This window comes from Lissotriton helveticus, chromosome 5_1 (assembly GCF_964261635.1).
Source record: "Lissotriton helveticus chromosome 5_1, aLisHel1.1, whole genome shotgun sequence".
In the NCBI taxonomy this organism is placed as follows: Eukaryota; Metazoa; Chordata; class Amphibia; order Caudata; family Salamandridae; genus Lissotriton; species Lissotriton helveticus.
Window position 1 is genome coordinate 1,065,657,151 of NC_136065.1, and position 6,133 is coordinate 1,065,663,283.

General features: G+C 44.9%; 1 long non-coding RNA gene across 1 annotated transcript; it reads left to right on the forward strand.

Annotated features, from left to right (window-relative positions):
* The first annotated feature begins 393 nt into the window (after positions 1–393).
* On the forward strand, positions 394–5,769 carry LOC144753491 (uncharacterized). Its single transcript, XR_013594385.1, has 8 exons — positions 394–437; positions 916–964; positions 1,364–1,453; positions 1,557–1,622; positions 1,936–2,034; positions 2,202–2,296; positions 2,512–2,605; positions 5,679–5,769. It is a non-coding gene; the product is annotated as an uncharacterized LOC144753491 (long non-coding RNA).
* Positions 5,770–6,133: the final 364 nt, after the last annotated feature.

Below are 6,133 nucleotides of genomic sequence, written 5' to 3' on the forward strand. Positions count from 1 at the left end.
GCTACCGCTTAGAATGCGCCTTTCCAATATGCGCTTCTTTATGTATACTGGATGTTTTTAGTACTTTCTTCACTACGTACTGTACTTTCAGGAAAGGACTGTTTTATAGATGGGTTTTAGACATGCAACCCTCTGCCAAATGGTATTTCTATGGCATAATGTATGGAGAATTCTCAACATGTTGTTTGTTTGCTAATTCTTTGTAGCCAGGTTAATATGGCCGACGGGTCTCCGATAGTAAGAGGAGCTCGTTTGTTGAAATGTTTTGTCCTTCATTTGTGTTTACCGTCACATTTTGGCCTGTCACTTCCGCCTACGGAGTTGCACATTGACGCGGGAGAAAAATAGCCTTTAAATACGGGTGTGTTACATTTGGTTCTTTGTTTGGATCCACCAACCCGTGTTACCATGCCAGGAGGTCGCTATTATTGACCAGGGTAAGTTCTATGCGCACATCGCTGCTTACGCTCGAGTAATTTTTAATTTAGAGTGTGGGGTCATCCTGTTTGTAACTTTTCGTAATTCTTAGTGTTTTTAAATTCAACTACCGCTATAAGGATAACCTTGGGAACCACGGCCATTTGCCACTGTATACAAGAAAAGGATGTTTGTACTATATATTGCCGCAATAATTTCTTTTATGGCACCTCGTGTTTTTATGCCTTATATTCAAGGCTTATATGCTCCCCCCTGCGAGTGGCATACTATATGCAATTACCTCGGATTGGGGGCTTTTGCATTATTTTTAAATAGCGCGTATGGCAATTTGGTATTGTATGTTGTGCACTTTTATGCACACTTTAATCCAGTGTTTGTTCTTGTAAATGTGCAGCTGCCCGTTTTCCCGGTATATGAACTTTCCGATATATCGAGTTGCTTTCTTGACATCTATATGTATTCTTATGTCTCTAACAGACCTTTAAAGGTCCGCGTGGCTGCTGTTTGGATTTAGACGCAGACCAAGGTCAGTGCTAGTTTAAAGTGAGGGATAGGATATATTTTTCGACACTATCGGGGGTTCACTGAGACGTAAGCAATCTCGGGCAGAGGGGTTTATTTAAGACTATCATTACACCACTAACTTGCAACTGTTTTCTTTCAACTGAGTAATAATTGGTATATGTTTCGACACTGTCGGGAGTTCACTAAGACTGAAGTAATCTCGGGCAGAGGTGATTGTTTAAAACGTTCATAGTACCACTAATTTGCAGTTGTGTTATCTTCTTACTGCGTAATATTTGGTATCAGCTATGCATGTTGCCTGCTTCTATTATAATTACAGATCAAGCTTGGGTAGTAATGTTATTATCATGGCATATGCAATTCGGATGCCACATTTATGGGGCTTCTCTTTCCCCTGCAGCATCCTCTTTTATATATAGGAGGCAATACATAAATAATCAACGACTTCACCTCGCAATTAATTATCTTGGCGAAATATCGGAGGGGCCAGGTAAGACTTTGGGGGCTGTTTATTTTTTATTTTATATTTTCTATTGTGACATTCTGTTTTGGCGTTTTTGTTGACTGTCATTAAGCATCTCTTTTCAAAATAGGAGGTGATACATATCTCGCAGAGGTCACTTTTCATTATTTGACTCAGGAGAGTGCTTCTGTTTCAGGTAAAGCATCACGCTATTGCTATTGTTATGACCTATTTATTGAGGCCTTTTATGTTCTAGACATCTATTAACTTGTGCATTTGTATTCTGCACGTCAAAACAGTCTTTGGAGATGGTACGCCTATCTAGCTGGCCTTCTTTGCGTTCTAGATAATAGATGCAATTACAATATTAGAATATGGCCCGCTCACTGATTGAATATTTACTTAATATTACATGGTTTATATTGCAGTCACAGCCAAGAGCACAGCCTGCCATGTATTGTATCGGCCTTAATTTTTCTCTTTTTGCATTTTTGATTTTTTAATTTCAGTGCTCCCTTCATTCTTGATAGTGGACGGGGTTTTCTCCTTCCAAGATCACGCCCTTCATTGTCAGCTCTCTGACTTATTAATATGAAGTAGAGCATTTGGTAAGTGGTCTCCTATAAACAACTATATTTGTGTCAGGATCGATTTAAGATAATGAGTTGCTGATCCTGTTTTATATTGTTTGTTGTAGCTCTTAGATTAGCCTAGCATATATGCTTAGGTCGTGGATTCTAACATGCGCTATTTATTTTTGGCATTTTTATTGTAGTGTCTCCTATAATTTGTGGACCTGTGAAGTTTTCTCACGTTACTGTGTCGCTTAGATGTCAGTTCTCTCGCTTAACTTCTGCAAGCGAGCACAGGGTGAGTGGCCTGTATTATGGTTTTCCATGTTTTGATGGGTTGACACAGCATCTGGCCAACTCGCTTTGTTCGTGCTGAGATAACCCGTCACCAAGACTTGAACACAATTTGTTATCTTTTTTCTGGATTCAATATGCTTGATGGTGGGACCTAATTTACAAATATGGTTGCTGCAATATTTTTATTTTCTCTTTTTTTTGTTTTTCTTTTTACAGCATTTCCCAAATCTGTGCAATTGCGCTTTCTATTATCACGTCCGTTTGTCAACCACAACCGGCTCAGTTTTGTACCATAACAGTAGAGCACATGGTGAGTGGTCATCTATATTGTTAGAAATTGGTCAAGACAACACCCTCTTATTTCTCCTCTCCCACCTTACCCCCCTTTCTCTCTATGATTGGGCCTGCATCAGATATTGGGATGTAGTGGACGCCCACACAGTTCTGGTTAGTGTTATTAAGATTTGGCTGCAAGGCATCATTAACTGTTCTCCTCGGGCCTTTAATTTATAGGCCATTTTTTCCTTTCTATCTTTTCCTCCTGTGTCATCAGTATTTTTATCTTCATACCCTTAGATGTTCGTGTTATGCATGGCTTATAATATAGAATTGTATATAAATAAAAGTTTTGTAATGATATTTATGTTTAATTGGGTGAAATAGGCATAATGTGTTATGCCTTTATTTATTTATTTATTTATTTTTTTTAAACCTTTATTAGCGTCAAAAGGATATACAAGTCTAGGCCTACAACCAAATCGGCCGGCCTCAATACGTAAAACAATCAGAAGTTCCAAGGCAAACATTACAGAGTCAAGCAGCAAGAAGCAGAGGCAATACAATCGTAAAAAGGGGAAATATACCTAGGAACCAGAGGGCCAAGACACAGGAGCAAAAAAGGTTAATTTTATAATATGGGGATAAGGCATATGACCGGCTCACTTTCAATGTAGAGACGTCCGAAGTCCCAGAACCAGCCTCCGCGACAATAAGGGGGTATGGGGCCACAATACAGGAGAGGCAACACAATTCACACAGGAAGATCGGGATAATTTAGACATAATCGACACTTGAACAGTATCATCGTTACATGCCCACCACCCAAACCACAGCCAAGCCAGAACAGAGGGACCGGAGAAACATTACATCGAAACTAACCCGTCATAGTGACCTCTAGGAAAATGGAGGGAGGGGGACGGGGGCGAGGAAAGGAGGGGGAAGGGGGGGGGGGGGAAGAGGGGGAGGGGAGGAGAACAAGACGGAACAATGAAAAAAAAGAAATGAAATACAAAAACGAAAGAAAGAAGACACGCCGACACAGGCGTCCCGTGGCGGGAGTACAGGAGAAAACAGGAGTATCAGCACCAGTGTGGGTACAGCAATCGAGAAGAAATGCAACCGAACCATAAAAGGAGGGTTAACGACGCCATACACCTCACCCCGAACACACCACGGGAGGCAGGGACAGACGCGACATTACTATAAAGAGATACAAAAGGGCCATAGAACCATAAAACAAACAACAAATAGAACCCAACCCACCCATCCCACCCTGCACCCCTGTAGAAGGCTATGGCCTACCCTTCAGACAGCGTGCCTGTCGCCTTAAACCAGAACCCGAAATATAGCAAGAAAGAAAGAGAAGAACGAGACAAAAAGAAACAGAAACAAAAATAAAGAAAACAGGAGGGAGGAGCATAAGAACAGAAATCAATATGGTCGGCCGCCGCCCTCCGCCCAACCAGACAATCGCAACAAAAACAGACCAGGACGACACCCCATCAAGCGCCATAAAACTTACAGAGGAGGGGACTACCCACCGCTCTATGGGTACAAACAACTGCGCCACTGTCGTATACCAATAATCAACCAGGAGTCGTGCATATCACCCCCATCCCTTCCGAACCACAAATCCCACCCGCCACATGACAGTGTAGAATTGAGATATTCAATACAAACCCAGCACACAATCGAAAAAAATGTTGACTACCATGTAGACATGGGGGGTAAATCAGTCCGCAAGTGAGCAAAAGTCCGAGCAGAGAGTGTAAATGCATCCGCAATCGCAGCACGGGTGATGAAGAACAGGAGTTCAGTTTCGCCGCTTGGGAAGGCGAGGGGGTCTCCGTAGTAAACAAAGGCGAAGCCATCGGAGCAGGTGCAGGCGGCAGTCCACCAATATTTCTAGGCATCCGAGCCGAACAGGGCCGCGGCACAATGTCCAAGTCCCCGGGGTCAGAACCTCGAAAAACAGGGAGCTCCAAAGTCATCGGCACACAAAATGATCTTCGATCAGCGGCAGCAACACTTGCGGCCACAGAGGGGGGCGAGGCAATGGAGTCACTGAAACAAGAGGGCGGCAAAAAGAAACGGCTGCTCAAAATGGCGGCAGATCGTGGCGGACTCACAGGGACATCGGGGGTCAGGGATGCGCGCAGGGCTCTCAGAGCTTCCAGGATATCTCTGACCGTAAGCTCACGCTCACTAGACCGGACCCCCGCGCAATTAGGCAACCCAAGCCCGCCGCCACAAGGCGATTCATGTTTCAGAGGGTCGGCCGCCATTTCGAGAAGTCAGCCCAGTCGCCGCCCTCCGCGACCCCCAAAAAACAGTTACAAAATGTAGGACTTCACAGAGCTCCAGGGGGTTCCCAGCAATGGCAGCCTTGGTGCCGAAAGGATGTCCGCCCAATGCGGGTCTCCGCCTACACCAGCACCGGCGCCCCCAACAAGCAGAGTCCGGGCGCAGAGGTCCAGGGCCGCCGGTCAAAGCGGCGGCGGGGGGAGGACCCCTTCACAGAATCAGTCCCCGGTGCATCTCACCCACATCAGCCGCGCGGTCACCAGGGCAGGCCCGGATCAGGATCGCCGGGATTTTCGCACAACGGCTCTCATCGTTGGTTCACTCTCCCGACCGGGGCCGACAGTCGTCGGACCCCACAGGCTAGGTCCCGGTCTAGGTTCCACGGAGGCCCCGGTCTTGCGGAGGGCACAACTTCGGAGCCGCTGCACGTCGAGACCTCCGGGCCAAATGGTGAGTACCAGCGAGGTGATCCGTTTCCGATTGTCCGATAATGTGTCATCTCCGGACAGGATATTATACAGGATACATGATCAGGCCGGAGGGCTGCGGGAGCCGAGCTAAAAGGCGACCATTACGCTCGCGAGCTTGGCTCCTCCCCCTGTTATGCCTTTATTTATTTTTTGTTGGCTAAAATTTGGTTCTTGTGAGCTTGAATTGTGATTTTATGTTTTGTGATTGTAACGTGTTTTAAATATACGCCTGTCATGTCTTCCATTTTGTTTTGTCTTTCACGTTTTTTTTGCATATAAATGTCTGTGAAGTTCTGAATGTAATTTGTATCTTGTCATGTTTGTTTTCAGCCCTGACGAAGTTACAACAAGTAACGAAACGCGTTGGCTGTGTATGTGTATTGGGTAAAATTACCTGAATAAAGAAGAAAAAACTCTCGGACTAAAAGCATTTGTGTAATTTCTTAATGGGTGCGCCTTCCACCTTTTTTTAAATTTTTTTATTTTATACGATTAGAACCCCCTGAACGAAGCGAGGCGTACCCCGTAAAAACGTCGCGTATGAGAGAGCTATACAATCATTGACAAAACTAACCCTCCCTCAACCAAGCACACGCGTACCCCGCAAAAACGTCACGTATGAGAACTACATAATAATTGACGAAACGACCCCCCCTCAACCAAGCGCATGCGTATCCCGCAAAAACGTTGTGTATGAGAGAGCTACACAATAATTGACGAAACAAACCCCCCCCTCAACCAAGCGCACGCGTACCCCGCAAAAACGTTGCGTATGAGAGAGTTGC